The sequence below is a fragment of the Rattus norvegicus genome, chromosome 2 (genome assembly GCF_021556685.1).
Source record: "Rattus norvegicus strain SHRSP/BbbUtx chromosome 2, alternate assembly SHRSP_T2T, whole genome shotgun sequence".
NCBI lineage: Eukaryota > Metazoa > Chordata > Mammalia > Rodentia > Muridae > Rattus > Rattus norvegicus.
In genome coordinates, this window is record NC_141535.1 from 132,813,793 (window position 1) to 132,828,853 (window position 15,061).

The 15,061-nt window shown below is 36.6% G+C and overlaps 1 protein-coding gene and 1 long non-coding RNA gene across 2 annotated transcripts in view; one reads left to right on the forward strand and one right to left on the reverse strand.

The window, feature by feature from the left end:
- Tgap1l12 (GTPase activating protein testicular GAP1 like 12) overlaps nucleotides 1-15,061 on the forward strand; it is a 376,199-nt gene that overhangs the window by 315,467 nt on the left and 45,671 nt on the right. The gene's annotated exons all lie outside the window — the stretch shown is intronic.
- The window catches only part of LOC148006683 (uncharacterized), a 93,411-nt gene that overhangs the window by 51,509 nt on the left and 26,841 nt on the right, over nucleotides 1-15,061 (reverse strand). Inside the window, exon 3 of the long non-coding RNA XR_015671633.1 lies at nucleotides 11,783-11,973. This is a non-coding gene — a long non-coding RNA (uncharacterized LOC148006683). The remainder of the gene's footprint in view (nucleotides 1-11,782; nucleotides 11,974-15,061) is intronic.

The following is a 15,061-nucleotide window of genomic DNA, read 5'->3' on the forward strand; positions in this document are numbered from 1 at the left end:
GGACTCTACTTGGTTTGGATAGAAACACACAATTGTGTGTTAAATTTTAATGACCAAGCTAATGGAAACTTATCAAACTGCATGTTCTATACAAATGAAGCAATAAATACATTTTGTCACTCTTAATAGCTATTAATTATTGTTCCTTTATGGACAGTTCTTTTCAAATATATTCTTTTGCGTAGTCAATTATGAAAACAAGGAAGTAAAACTCTTCTGTACTATCTACATATAAAATAAGACAAGCCACTGACTGTAATTTTCCTAAGAATCATTTCTTTCTTATCCTGTGCAGGACTGCTTAGGTGCATCCTGGGAAGAAACCTATGGGATGAGTAGAGTTGACTTAACCTAAGTCATCATCTCAGAAGAAAAGTAACTCATCAGTGTTGCTCAATTAAGGAAGTGTCATCATTGTCTACTAATGCTGTGGCAAAACACTGATGAAAAGCAACTTATGCAAGACAGGTTACACTCTGGGATAGACTTGCAGTTACCAGTTAACTACTGAGAAATGTCAGGGCCCAAAATGAAGCAGGGTAGGAACCTGGAGGCAAGAACTGAAGTAGAAGCTTAATACTAGTTCTCCCTCCTACATTGTATCTCATATCTTTCTTTTTCTGACTAATAGCTCAAGGGTACCACCATCCTGGAGATCGGCCCTATGAATTCCAAGGTTAATCAGGACAATATACTTTAGTTTTCCCCATACAATAGGTCAATCTGGTGGAGAAATTTCTTAAGACTCCCTCTTCTCACCAGCTCCTTCTCTCAGTCACCTCTCTATTGCCTTGTAAAACACCAAGAGCTAAAACAACAACCAAAGAGTGCACATGGGGGAACCCATGGCTCCAGTTGGATATGTAGTAGAAGATTGCTTTATTGGTCATCACAGGGATGGGAGCCCCTTAGTCCTGTGTAGTCTTGATGACCCAGGTATGGAAATGATTGGGTGTTGAGGCAAGAGAGGGTAGACGAGTGAGGAAGCATGCATGGGATGGAGATTCAAGGTTTGTGGCTGGGAAAATCAGAAAGGGAATGATGTATGAAATGCAATTAAATAAAAATAAAACAATAAAAAAAACACCATGACCTTAGAGACTTATTGAAGTAAGTGTTTCCTTGGGACTTGGAATGCAGAGGGAGTAGAGACCTGCAATGGCATGACAGAGGAGCAGGGCTGCAGATAGGAACAACAACCAAACAGGAAGCTGAGACCTGTTGGCTCTTATCTTGGGCAGCAAACCTGTAGCAGGGAAAGCACATTGAGAATGGTCACCTGTATTTTGTGACTCCAAATTCTAATCTGTGACATATTCCATCAGCAGTGCCAAAGGACTTAAACCATCAGAAATTTGTCACAAAGTGTGTATTGCTATGCCTGGAATTAGAGTGGCAGCCCTTTCAAATCATCACAACAAAACCACCCACACTGCTGCCCCCAAAAACTCAACAAACCACTGTCATCATTTTGATTCACTCACAGTTTTAGGCAGCATGTCAGTTCTGAAATGTTGTTTTGGTTGATTAGTCCTTCTGTTCCTTGCAATCTATATGAAACTTTAACAAGTTTTAGTAAAATGCAAAGAACTTAGAGTCTTCATTTCAGAGACTTCATTTCATGGGTTCCTATCTGTTTGTGGCAACTGTTATTTTTCTCATAATTTTGTATTTCATTTTTAAATTGTCATTTTGTAAACTCTGTGACATGACACTCTTGAATTTGCCTTATATATTACAGATATCTCTTATGGAAATTATGATTGACAACTACATTCAAATATTTAAAAATATAATAGATATTGTATCCATATTGACAAGAGGTCTGCTGGATTAAAGACATCTGCAAATTTCACAAATTCTGGTTTCAAATCAACTACTATGAAAAAAATCATAGGTGGACTCCATAGGAAAACCTGTTACAATAATGAAATTTAAATATTTCATATACAGCTCTGCAGGAGGAAGGTCCTACAAGTATGAAAAGATTTATTTAGTTTTCACATGAATTGAAGGACAGTATCATTCTCTGATTTCATATATTTGTAAATCTCAAAGCAGCAATGAGATCACAAACTTATATCAGAGTATGGGAAATATTTTAAACAACAATTTCATTAAATTGTGCTTAAATATATGCTATATATAGTTATATACTCATATACTTATGTACATCTATATACATACAGTTATGTATGATAGACTATTTAGCCCCTGTAAGAATCCCACAATATTGTCCTTCTTCCCATGGTCCTTAACTCATAGGAAATATCATTCATATGAAAATATTATTTTGGATAAGATAATGTAGAAACAGTTATTGGATTCATGAATCCATTAAAACATTCTGCATGTTTAAGCCCTATACCACTGTCAACAGCTTAGTTATCCTAGTGCAAAAATACTACTTTTTTTAAATTTTCTATGAGAGACAATCCTGTCAAATTTTTAGCATTCGTATAAATATTAAATTGCATAGGATCCACTGAAAAGTTATGTGAAGAATGATAGAAGCTAAAACACACCTGATCATTAGGTAGTGACACTCAAATTAATATCCATTGACAAATCAAATAATTCTTTGTATAGATTTAAGAAAATATATTGAAATATTACTCTTTTAATTTAATCTTGCTTCATTTTCTTTTTTTATTTATACTATTTTTTTTATTAACTTGAGTATTTCTTATATACATTTCGAGTGTTATTCCCTTTCCCGGTTTCCGGGAAAACACCCCCCTCCCCCCTCCCCTTCCTTTTGGGTGTTCCCCTCCCCATCCTCCCCCCATTGCCACCCTCCCCACAACAATGTAGTTCACTGGGGATTCAGTCTTAGCAGGACCCAGGGCTCCCCCTTTCACTGGTGCTCTTACTAGGATATTCATTGCTACCTATGAGGTCAGAGTCCAGGGTTAGTCCATGTATAGTCTTTAGGTAGTGGCTTAGTCCCTGGACGCTCTAGTTGCTTGGCATTGTTGTACATATGGGGTCTCGAGCCCCTTCAAGCTCTTCTAGTTCTTTCTCTGATTCCTTCAACGGGGGTCCTATTCTCAGTTCAGTGGTTTGCTGCTGGCATTCACCTCTGTATTTGCTGTATTCTGGCTATGTCTCTCAGGAGAGATCTACATCCGGCTCCTGTCAGCCTGCACTTCTTTGCTTCATCCATCTTGTCTAATTGGATGGCTATATATGTATGGGACACATGTGGGGCAGGCTCTGAATGGGTGTTCCTTCTGTCTCTGTTTTAACCTTTGCCTCTCTATTCCCTGCCAAGGGTATTCTTGTTCCCCTTTTAAAGAAGGAGTGAAGCATTCACATTTTGATCATCCGTCTTGAGTTTCATTTGTTCTAGGCATCTAGGGTAATTCAAGCATTTGGGCTAATAGCCACTTATCAATGAGTGCATACCATGTATGTCTTTCTGTGATTGGGTTACCTCACTCAGGATGATATTTTCCAGTCCCAACAATTTGCCTACGAATTTCATAAAATTATTGTTTTTGATAGCTGAGTAATATTCCATTGTGTAGATGTACCACATTTTCTGTATCCATTCCTCTGTTGAAGGGCATCTGGGTTCTTTCCATTTTCTGGCTATTATAAATAAGGCTGCGATGAACATAGTGGAGCACGTGTCTCTTTTATATGTTGAGGCATCTTTTGGGTATATGCCCAAGAGAGGTATAGCTGGATCCTCAGGCAGTTCAATGTCCAATTTTCTGAGGAACCTCCAGACTGATTTCCAGAATGGTTGTACCAGTCTGCAATCCCACCAACAATGGAGGAGTGTTCCTCTTTCTCCGCATCCTCGCCAGTATCTGCTGTCACCTGAGTTTTTGATCTTAGCCATTCTCACTGGTGTGAGGTGAAATCTCAGGGTTGTTTTGATTTACATTTCCCTTATGACTAAAGATGTTGAACATTTCTTTAGGTGTTTCTCAGCCATTCGGCATTCCTCAGCTGTGAATTCTTTGTTTAGCTCTGAACCCCATTTTTAATAGGGTTATTTGTCTCCCTGCAGTCTAACTTCTTGTGTTCTTTGTATATTTTGGATATAAGGCCTCTATCTGTTGTAGGATTGGTAAAGATCTTTTCCCAATCTGTTGGTTGCCATTTTGTCCTAACCACAGTGTCCTTTGCCTTACAGAAGCTTTGCAGTTTTATGAGATCCCATTTGTCGATTCTTGATCTTAGAACATAAGCCATTGGTGTTTTTTTCAGGAAATTTTTTCCAGTGCCCATGTGTTCCAGATGCTTCCCTAGTTTTTCTTCTATTAGTTTGAGTGTGTCTGGTTTGATGTGGAGGTCCTTGATCCACTTGGACCATAGCTTTGTACAGGGTGATAAGCATGGATCGATCTGCATTCTTCTACATGTTCTCCAGTTGAACCAGCACCATTTGCTGAAAATGCTGTCTTTTTTCCATTTGATGGTTTTGGCTCCTTTGTCAAAAATCAAGTGCCCATAGGTGTGTGGGTTCATTTCTGGGTCTTCAATTCTGTTCCATTAGTCTATCTGTCTGTCTCTGTACCAATACCACACAGTTTTTATCACTATTGCTCTGTAGTACTGCTTGAGTTCAGGGTAGTGATTACCCCTGAAGTCCTTTTATTGTTGAGGATAGTTTTAGCTCTGTTATTCCTCTTCTCGATATCCTGTCCATAATCCCCCATCCCTTCCACTCCCCCTCCCCCATACAGGGATTCCCCCTATACATCCCCCTTTCTTTCAACCCCATAATTCCCAGCACTGGGGGTCCAACCTGGTAGGGCAAAGCATTTCCCTTCCACTGGTCCCCCAGCACGGCTCTTCTCTGCTACATATGCAGTTGGAGCCCTGGGTCAGTCCAATTATTGTCTTTCCATAGTGGTTTAGTTCCTGTAAGCTCTGATGGTTGGCAATGTTTTTTTGGTGTTGCAAACTTTTTCAATTCTTTTAGTACTCCCTCTAATTCCACCCAAGGGGGTCCTGTTCTCAGTTCAGTGGTTTGCTACTTATTATTGACCTCCGTATTGGACATGCTCTGGATGTTTCTCTCAGGAAAGATCTATATCCAGTCCTTTTCTCCATGCTTTTTTTTTTTTTTTAGCTTCACCAATATTATCTAGTTTTGGTGGCTGTACATTTATGGGCCACATGTGGGGCAGGCTCTGAATGACCATTCATTGTGTTGCTGCTCAAAACTTTGCTTCCACATACCCTTCTAAGGATATTTTACCCCTTTTAAGAAGGCCTGGAAGTATCCACATTTTGGTCATCCTTCTACTTACGACTCCTGTGGTCTGTGGATTGCCTCTTGGGTCATTCAAGCTTTCTGACTAACATCCACTTATCCATGAGAACATAGCTAGTGTGTTTTTCTGTGATTCATTTACCTCACTCAGGATGATATTATCTAGTTCATTCCATTTGCTTATGAATTTCATGAAGTCATCATTTTTGATAGCTGAGTAGTAGTACTCCATTGTGTAGATGTACCACATTTTTTGAATCCATTCCTCTGTTTAAGTGGCATCTGGGTTTTTCCAGCTCCTGACTATTATAAATAAGACTGTTATGGACATAGTGGAACATGGATCTTTGTTGTATGTTGGAGCATCTTTTGGGTATATGCCTAGGCATGGTATAGCTGGGTCCTCAGGTAGTGGAATGTCCTGTTTTTGAGAAACCTCCAGACTGATTTCCAGAGTGGTTGTACCAGTTTGAAGTCCTACCAACAATGGAGGAGTTGTCACACACACATTTACTTACATGCATTACATATACTCAGAAATGCACATACACATACAGTACATTTGTTATACCTGTGGCCTCAACATGAAACCTTTTTTATTCCTGATATGTCTATCATGAAAGGGTCTGCAATACAAATTTGAAATATGGAAGTCTTAGAAAAAACCTCCAAAAAAATAATTGATAATTTCCATAATTGCTCTTTATAGGTCCCTCCTGAACTCCCATTATCTTAAGTTCAAAATGTTTTCATTTATTACTAACATTATTTTTAAATTTTCATTGAAAATTGAATTATATCACTGTAGGCTGACTTTTCTCCCTTCAGTCCCTGCAATCTCATACATTTCAAAATTGTTTTATATATGTATTTACATATATATATTTATCTTTAAAAATATGAATGCATCTTGAGTCCATTTTCTTATGTGTGTGAATATGGTTTCCATGATGTTCAGTGTGTAATAGACAATCCACAAGCAGAACGCTTCTGGAAAAATTAATATTCTGGCAGTCATCTTTAGGTGCAGAGAATTTCTGACATATCAAATTTTGACCATTGCCTCAATGTTGCATTGGTACAGCTGTCATTGTGGTTTTGCCCTCTTTTTTATGAAACGAAATTTCAAAACAGACTTTCAAGTATGGTGTCTGATACAGTCTTTGTAAACCCTCTTCTACAATGTTCCCTGAGCTATGGAGAGTTTAGCTATAATGTACATACATTCACTAGTGGTAGGTATTCCACAATGCACTTATCTCTACATTGTGTCCATTTTTTGTTTTCTGTAATGGTCTGCATTTTCTGTTCTAAGAGGCTTCTTTGATGATGGAAGATGGCCCCACCTATTGGTGGATATAAGACTAATATTTAAAATGCTGTAAAGAACCTGGTGACTTATTAAATTTATGATATATATATATATATATATATATATATATATATATATTAAGGTTTATTACATCAGTAGCTCCATAAATCTGACTAGATTTCTTGCACCAGCCATGATTTCAATACTTTTGAGAGAAATTCTTTCAATTGCTAAAGCATTTCAGGGAACTTTTCCCAAAATAGGGATGCTTTAGGTAGCACTTGTATTCCTGTCAGATATGGTGACTTGAGTGCCTGTTGACAAATAAATCTTACAGGGATATCTCAGCAGTCAACTGATTCTATCTGGATATTTCTTAGAAACCTCTTTCTTTAAGTCAAGGTTCTAAGGTAGCTAAATAAGTATGCAGGTTGAAATGTTAGGGAAGTAACTGATAGTTGTACCCACATTGAACACCTATAAAATATGCCAATAACCAGTATCAGATATCAGGATAGGTGCAATAAGGGGTACTAACAGCTCAGTTGTAAACAACTGCTCTGTGATTAAACTTAAATGTATTTTCTTTACCACAGCATTGAACACAGTTCTGGGTCTTTCATTTCTTTTCTCAGAAAAAAAATGTTATTCCTGAGTACTGCTTTATAGATCAACACTTTATGCCTTGTTATTTCTCTTTAGGACCATCCATTCAGGTCCTTTGTCTTGTCCAAGTTACAAATTTTCATCCCTCTTTTACAAGATAAATTCATTTTCCTAGTAAATTATGAATGAAATATAAATATGCAATTCCTTCATTTTGGGCTACTTATTTTTCTTCTTTCCACATCTGAAATTAGCCAGAATTGACTGTAGTTTGAATTGTTAAAAGTTGAAATTTCAAGTAATAAGAGAATGCTTTCCAAACTGAGTTAAGTGAAGAACATTTAGCGTGACGGTCTTATTTCTGCAAGGATGATAATCATTCTATTTCCTAGAGTTTCCTTACAGAGTTGCCCAACCTCTAGGTACTTATCAACTATTATGGAACCAATGGCTTGCTGTGCACATCTTAGATCATACACAAAGGTATCTTGTTTCATACAACATTTGTAAACAAGTAGGAAAATATTACACCTGAATGTGGCCAGGGGGACACACATTAGTACTGAAATAGTCAAACTTCTCTTTTTGACGATCAGATGATAGTAAACATGTGAGCATAAGTATTTCATGAAAATATTAATAAATCTTATAAACTCAACATGTAACAACATAATAAACCCACAAAGTGAGTATTTCTTCTTTAAAAAATCACAAACTTGATGAAATGTAAGTCAATGAAACCGCATCATTCACAGTTAACTTCAAAAGTATTAAGTGTCTTGTGGAATTCTAAACAAGAAGTAATTACTTTTTTGATTAAAAAAACAAAACCAAAAAAAGGAACAGGAAAAAAACACAAAGATTACAACATAAAACAACAAGGAAAATATCTTATAAATTGAAGAGATATCAGATAAAGGAAATATTTCCCCATGCTCATGAATCAGTAAGATTTATAAAGTGAAAAAACCTAGACTTCGGTATAATGCCCTTTTGTTTCTATCATTTAAAGCTGAATAAAATTTATAAAACTTTTGATGTTATTAGGAGAACAAACCTTATAGAATAGATTTTTTCCCACTTTCCTTGCAGTCTTCTAACACGAACCTTTGACCTCACCCATATAGCCTCCCCAACATGACTCCCAAAACTTTAACTGAACAACTACAACACCAAAGAACATGTAAAACTAAATGGGACCTGAAACCTACACAAAGAAATGTAGGCAATTGCATCATAACAAGTGAATGCAATTGGATCTAAAAGAAGTGTATTTTTTGGATGCAGGAGAAAGATGGAAACTTTTTTTTATACAAACTGATAGTGTCTATGTTGTTGTTTTGAGACAGTTAATGCTTAGAGTTATTAATGAGCAGTATATATGGGTCTTTGTTATTTTGTTGCCATATACTTTTCTCCTTTTTGGATGAATGAGTACAGGGATATTTATCATTTTTGTCCTTTTCAGTATATACTTATCTTCAGACTGATGTATTCCTTTTGTAGAACAAAATATTTTATGAGAAATGGCTTACTGGAGATTACACTATGTAATGTTTCTCCTTTTTGGTTGATATGAATGATACTTTGGCTGAGTAATAAAGTCAAGAATAGCATCTGTATTCTTTTACAGCATGGAGGATGTTGATCCAGTCCCAACTATATTTTAGAATATCAATTGAAAAGTCAGGTATTGCTCTAATGAAGTCAGCTATATATGTGACTTGGTCAGTTTCCTTTCATAAAGTATTTTAAATTCTCACTTCAGTTAGTCTTTGATTATTATGTGTCTACTTGCTGTTTTCTATGCTCCTAGTTCTTTAACACATTTATCTTTCCGATTTTAGGGAAATTGTTCTCAGACAAATCCTATATACAAATTGTTATTGAAGAAGTTTTATTCTAATGCTTATTGTAGTGTCCTGAAATTATGCATGAGGAACCCTGTCTCAGTTGGTTCTGATTGGTAAATGAAGATGTTGATAGGCAGGGTCTAGGCAGGGCACACAGAGGCAGCAGGTTTAGGATGCTTGGAAAAAGGACCAGGGAGAAGGAGGCATGGAGATTCACCAGGACAGAGGCAGATGAGAGAGGTTCAGGACAGAGAAGCAGCTGACATGTAAGAGGCAGAGAAAATGCTGGCCCAGGGGGGGCTGCCCAATGGGGTCCAGGGCAACAAAGAGGAATATAGACTTTAGCAAGTGATAGCATGGGGATATCAGAGGGGACAGTTTAGGCACTTGGAGGTTAGGAAGTGGTCTCGCCATTGAGATGTTAAAGGCATATAAAAAGAAAGACTGTATGTGTTTTCACTTGAGAATAGAAAGCATTGGGGTGGGTAGGGGGAATGTGCCTGACCTCATCAGCTTTCCGGGATCACTTGAGTAATATTTGCTGGATACAGAAACAGAGGTTGTTCAATGTGTAAGTGATAACTTACTCTTCAAAATTAATTAAAAATTCACGAATGTAAATCATGATATGTGCCATAAGATTAAGGGGTCAACATAATAATCAACACTTTGTAAGCAATCATTTTAATTTTAGTAGTCTGTCACTTTTCTGTTCTTATAGTGAAAATATTTAATACCAATGCTGTCTGCTGTACGAGGAAACTGTAAGAGCTGTACCCAGCTACCTATGAAGAACAAGCTGTGCAAACTTTTAAGGAAATATTCTCCTGTTTTGTGATTACTTTCTGCTCTAAGGACACAGGGTTTGGGACTATTAACCTGAGATTCACAGATTTTAGGGCAATTTAAGAATTTTTGATGATTATCAACAGTGAGTAAAGCCTTGATGATGTAAGTTTGCTCAATAAAAACAGGGTTAAGGCTCTCTAGTTGGGAGAAAGTTAAAAGCATGAGAGGGGAGAAGGAAGAATGATTATTTAGGAGAAGGCTAAAGAATGGTGAGAAAGGAGAAGAAAATAATGATGGGAATCTTCAAGAAACAGAGTACCTGAAATTGTAGCTTGCATCTACTGCCCGCCCCAAGTCATTCTTTAATCAGCACTATTACTGTTCCCACTAAGGACCCTCCCTATGCTGACGAGGTTCCTAAGCACTGGCTCACAGATAAAGTCAGAGAATCTGGTAGATATATGCATAATTTACCATAAAATATTTCAGACCAAAGCTCAGATACAACTTTGTAAACCTGTAGGTTTCTTTCGTTATAAGCCTGAATAAAAACTTCCAGGATTATAAAGTATAATTGTGAAGTAGGTGTTCAGGTCAAATCCATATTGGATCCTCTGAGTACTGTATCTGAGGAGCATGGCTTCTTCAGCAATAGGTAAACTCTTTAAGACTCTAGAATACATCGAGGGCAATAGCCTACATTGTTTTGAGAGTCTCTTGACCAGTATCAAAAACAACACAAAAATTAAAACTGAACGATTATTTTTTATTCAAAATTCTGGTGCTATTGTAGACAGTCTAGGAGCTTTAGTCAAATTGTCATAGCACACGTATGAGTGTGTATGTGTGCACGTCTGTGTTTAATTATATATACATATGTGCAATATTTGTAATTTCTTTAAATAAAAGAGGAATATAATTTTTATGCTTCTTATCACTTCTTGTGCTGTTTCCCATTCTAGAATCTCTATGCAACATGATATATTCCTTTTTGTATTTTGACTTCTTCTGTTTTCCTTCTTTTGTGTTTGCATGGAAAATTTGAAGCTAACTATCATAGATGAGAGGGAATATTCAGATTTGCCTTTATCAGATTGGGATACCAACTTAAAACAATGGCTTTTTTTATGTCTATCAATTCATTTTCAAGTGTCATTTCAGGTTTTTTAGAATTCGATGGGCTTGTACAATATATATATATATATATATATATATATATACACATATATGTGTGTATGTATATGTATATGTATATTTATATGTATATGTGTGTATCACAATTATTTCTATGCATCAGTTTACAGACATTTACACTATACCATATCCTAAATATTGTGAAAAAACTGGCAATGAGCAGACCTTGAGTGCTGGCTCTGCACCCTGTCCCACAACCCCCAGAGGAATCTCGAAGCCAAGGTGGTCTGACATGCCCAGGCTCAGAGTTTGAACGTGCCACAAGAGCTGACCTGGGGATGCTGACTCTGCCCCAACTTCTACAACACCCAGAGGAAGCCTGACTCCCAGGTGCTGTGAAATGAACAGGATGACAGGAGAGGCCAAAACACCTAATCCAAAACCTGGAGGAATGGGATCCCACAGGATCTAGAGACATAGGAACCCCAGCCCAGCCAGTGGAACAGCTGAACATGGCCTGAATCCGGACACAGAGCACACCGGGCATGCTGGCTCTGCATCCACTATTACAACAGCCAGAGGGAACCCAACTCCCAGAGGCTCTGAAATTCACAGGATCCCAGGATCCCAGGATCACAAAGGAAGCTTGACGCACAGGAGATCTCACACAACCAGGACCACTGGAGCTCTGAAAAACTCAAGATTACATTTGAGGTCACAACATTTTCCCCAATACACAGCATAACTAGGACCACATAGTAATCAAGGAAACACAGAACCCTGCCGAGCCAGAGAAACGGATTACTTCCAAGTTGCTGCACTGGCTGGAGTAAACCCAGGGATCTGGTTCCTCACCTTCTCTTGCAACACGGTGACAATACTTGATTCCAAGGATCTCCATGCACACAGGATCTCAGGACCTCAGGATCACAGGATGCACGAATCACAGAATCACAGAAATAGCTGAACTCTGGGGAGTTCTGACACAATCAGGGTCGTAGAAGAGACAGGTTCCAGTCACAGTCCTCAAAGGACAGGTAGCAGCACTAGAGAGAACCAGAGGGCAAGAGGCAAGCAGAAGAATAAAAACAACAGGAACCAAGGTTACTTGAAATCATCAGAACACAGTTCTCCCACTAGAGACAGTCCTAAACATAACAATGGCAATATCGAGCAAACCAGTAGCCAACATCAAAATAAATGGACAGAAACTTGAAGCAATCACACTAAAACCAGGAACTAGACAAGGCTGCCCACTCTCTCCCTATTTATTCATATATAGTACTTGAAGTCTTAGCCAGAGCAATCAGACAAAAAGTGCATCAGTGGTTGGTCTACCAACTACAATAAGCAGTTTGGTGTTTTCCTAGGAAAAAAGTGATAATTTTACAATTATTAATATGTTCTCCAATCCAGGCTCCAGTGTAAAATCATTTTCTAATAACTAATAGGATTCCCACAATAGTCTAATGAAATTAAGACATGTTTTGTCTTGATTCCTCCAGATCATGTGAACTAACTTTTAACTCAAAAGTGGGTTCATGAAAAGTTACTCATGGTAACACTGTTCAATTCCAATCCCCTAAAAATTCAAAGTTGTCAAGTGAGGAGAGGTATGCTTTGAGCTTCCAGGACAATGTTTTCTGCAAATTTTCAATATCCAAGTAATAAGAAAGTATTATGTTCCTGACTATCTTATTGTATACAAACCATGACCACAAATTTTGTTGTAAACTTGTCTGACTTCAACTTAAAATCTATGAACTGATTTTCAACAGTGTTATTATTTCCAATATATACATTATGTTCCTTAAAACTTCTCTCAATGTTTTAACATCGATTTTGATTAGGGAGGAAGGAAGCTAAAAACATGCTTATTTACTTCTAATTTACTTTATCATGAAACTAGTTTCGTACATTTTGTAAAGAATCTCTATGATATTTTTTATGTTTGTGATGACCTCCATTGACTGCTGTGTCTTGTTGACACTTTTTATTTTAGGGATCTTAAAGTACTTCTAAGTAAAATTTGTTGTCATTGTACATAGAAAGCTAAAACAAGATTTGGGCATACTGATATTCACTTAGGAAATATATACATGAAATTTTGAATCATATGAGTAGGGCACAGTACAAAAACTACAAAAATATTAATCACTCCATTATTACTGAAAAGTATGTTATTTGGAGAAAAAATGTTCAGCAACATACAGAAGTGTTCAGAGCAGAGAAAAAAAAGGAAAAGACTTTGTATGAATGAGGCTGTCTGGTACAGAATGGAGAATATCTGAGTAGAAAATTGGAGATGCCTGTGGTATGAAGATAAATACTACCTCCATAAAAAGGACATTCTAGAACAAAGATTTGATTCTGTATTTCTTTTATTACTTGCACTACAATGCGTTTACTTACAATTCGAATTACGTAGCAGACAATCTCCATGGAAAACGTTGTAATTTGATAGACTTGTGCTAACTTCATTAGTTCTGTGTAATTACACATATCAGTGGAAATACGGTTTGCAAAAGGCATAATTTGTTGCTATCACTCAAATTCCTTTTTTTAAAGTCATAAACCTTCTAAGATTATAAGATTGTTTTATGAGGATAATGTACATACCATATACTGTGTTAATTATGAGATTTACAGATTGTCTCCCAGGTTGGTTCATTCTCCTTGCTTTGGGTCTCTAGGGTTTACTACAAAAACGTTACTATACACTAATACATATGTATTCTTTATTGTAGTCCTCAGTGTTGTCTGACTTTCAGCATTCTGCATTTATCTCACTTAAGCACGTTTATTTTTAAAGTCTCTTGTGAGTTATGACTCTGTTAGATAATCAGGGCCACAGAATTCATGGTATCTGAATACTAAAATTTTCTTGTTGACTGTTGACTGGTTCAATGAACTAGGTAGTAAGAATCTTCGTGGGTGAGTATATTTTGCAAAATGTTTTTCAATGTATTCCTTAAAAATGCAGATATCTACTACCTACCCATCCATCTATCAATCTGTCTGTATATCTCTCTATTGCTGTGATTCTATTTATGAAATATGAATGTATATGCTTTAAAACCAAATTGTAGAAGGAAAAGGAAATGAAATACATGTGTCCCATTGTCAGAACATGCCATCTCGACTAATACATCATAACATTCCAACAGCCTGACAGCTACAGAGTCCTCAGACTTCAGTAGTTGGTCAACTAACTGCTGTATATAGTTTGGTATTCTGTGCCAGAAACGAGAAGAAAATTTCACATTGTTTGAGAGTTCTCCATTCCATATTTTCTCACCATAAAGGTAATTTCAATAACAAATGTGGTGTTCATTTTGGAAGTGGTCTGTCTTGATTTGTTCAGACTATGTGAAGTAATTCAATTCACCAGTGTCTTGAGAAGCTATTTATGTTAGGAATGTTCTCTACCAATTCCTAATGAAAGACAGTTATCATGAGACGTGAAGAAGGTTTCTGTAAACCTTCAAAACTATCTGTCCAGTTTAAGAGTGAGAATTATTTTATGCTCAATCCAGTTGTTAACACACCATGATTGTAAAGAATTGTTTTTGTAACCTCAACCCACAATAGAAGAATTCTGGTTTTCTGAAAATTGATTTCAACAAAATTTAACAAAATTCCGAATAGACAGGAACGACAATCCATAAATCATTTGCTTTCAATTTTGTTTAACGAGGAAGTGAATTTTTCCTAATTTTTTACCATATCTTTACATAATTTTGAATAAATATAAAGACTCCCATTGGCTGTCATCTCTATTTGACTTTAATTCTCAGGGATCTTAAAGGTTTTTAAATAAAAGTAATGGTGTCTCTCGTCATTTCTTGAAAGAGGTAACACCGATTTAATCAAAATTTCATTATCTTAAGTAAATGTATATTTTAAATATTCAAAATATGTTGGAGGACAAAGTAGAGAAACAGTCAAATGTGTAGTCACTGTATTAATAGAGGGAAGGCTTTTATTATAGATGAAAGAGTTCATTTATGTAGAGCTCATGGCAGAGAGAAAAACAACTTTATGTAACCGAGTCTGTCCAGTAGAAAAGGGAGGACAACATGAGAAAAATTAAAAGTAGTTGGGACAGAATAAAATTCACTTACATAAAGAATA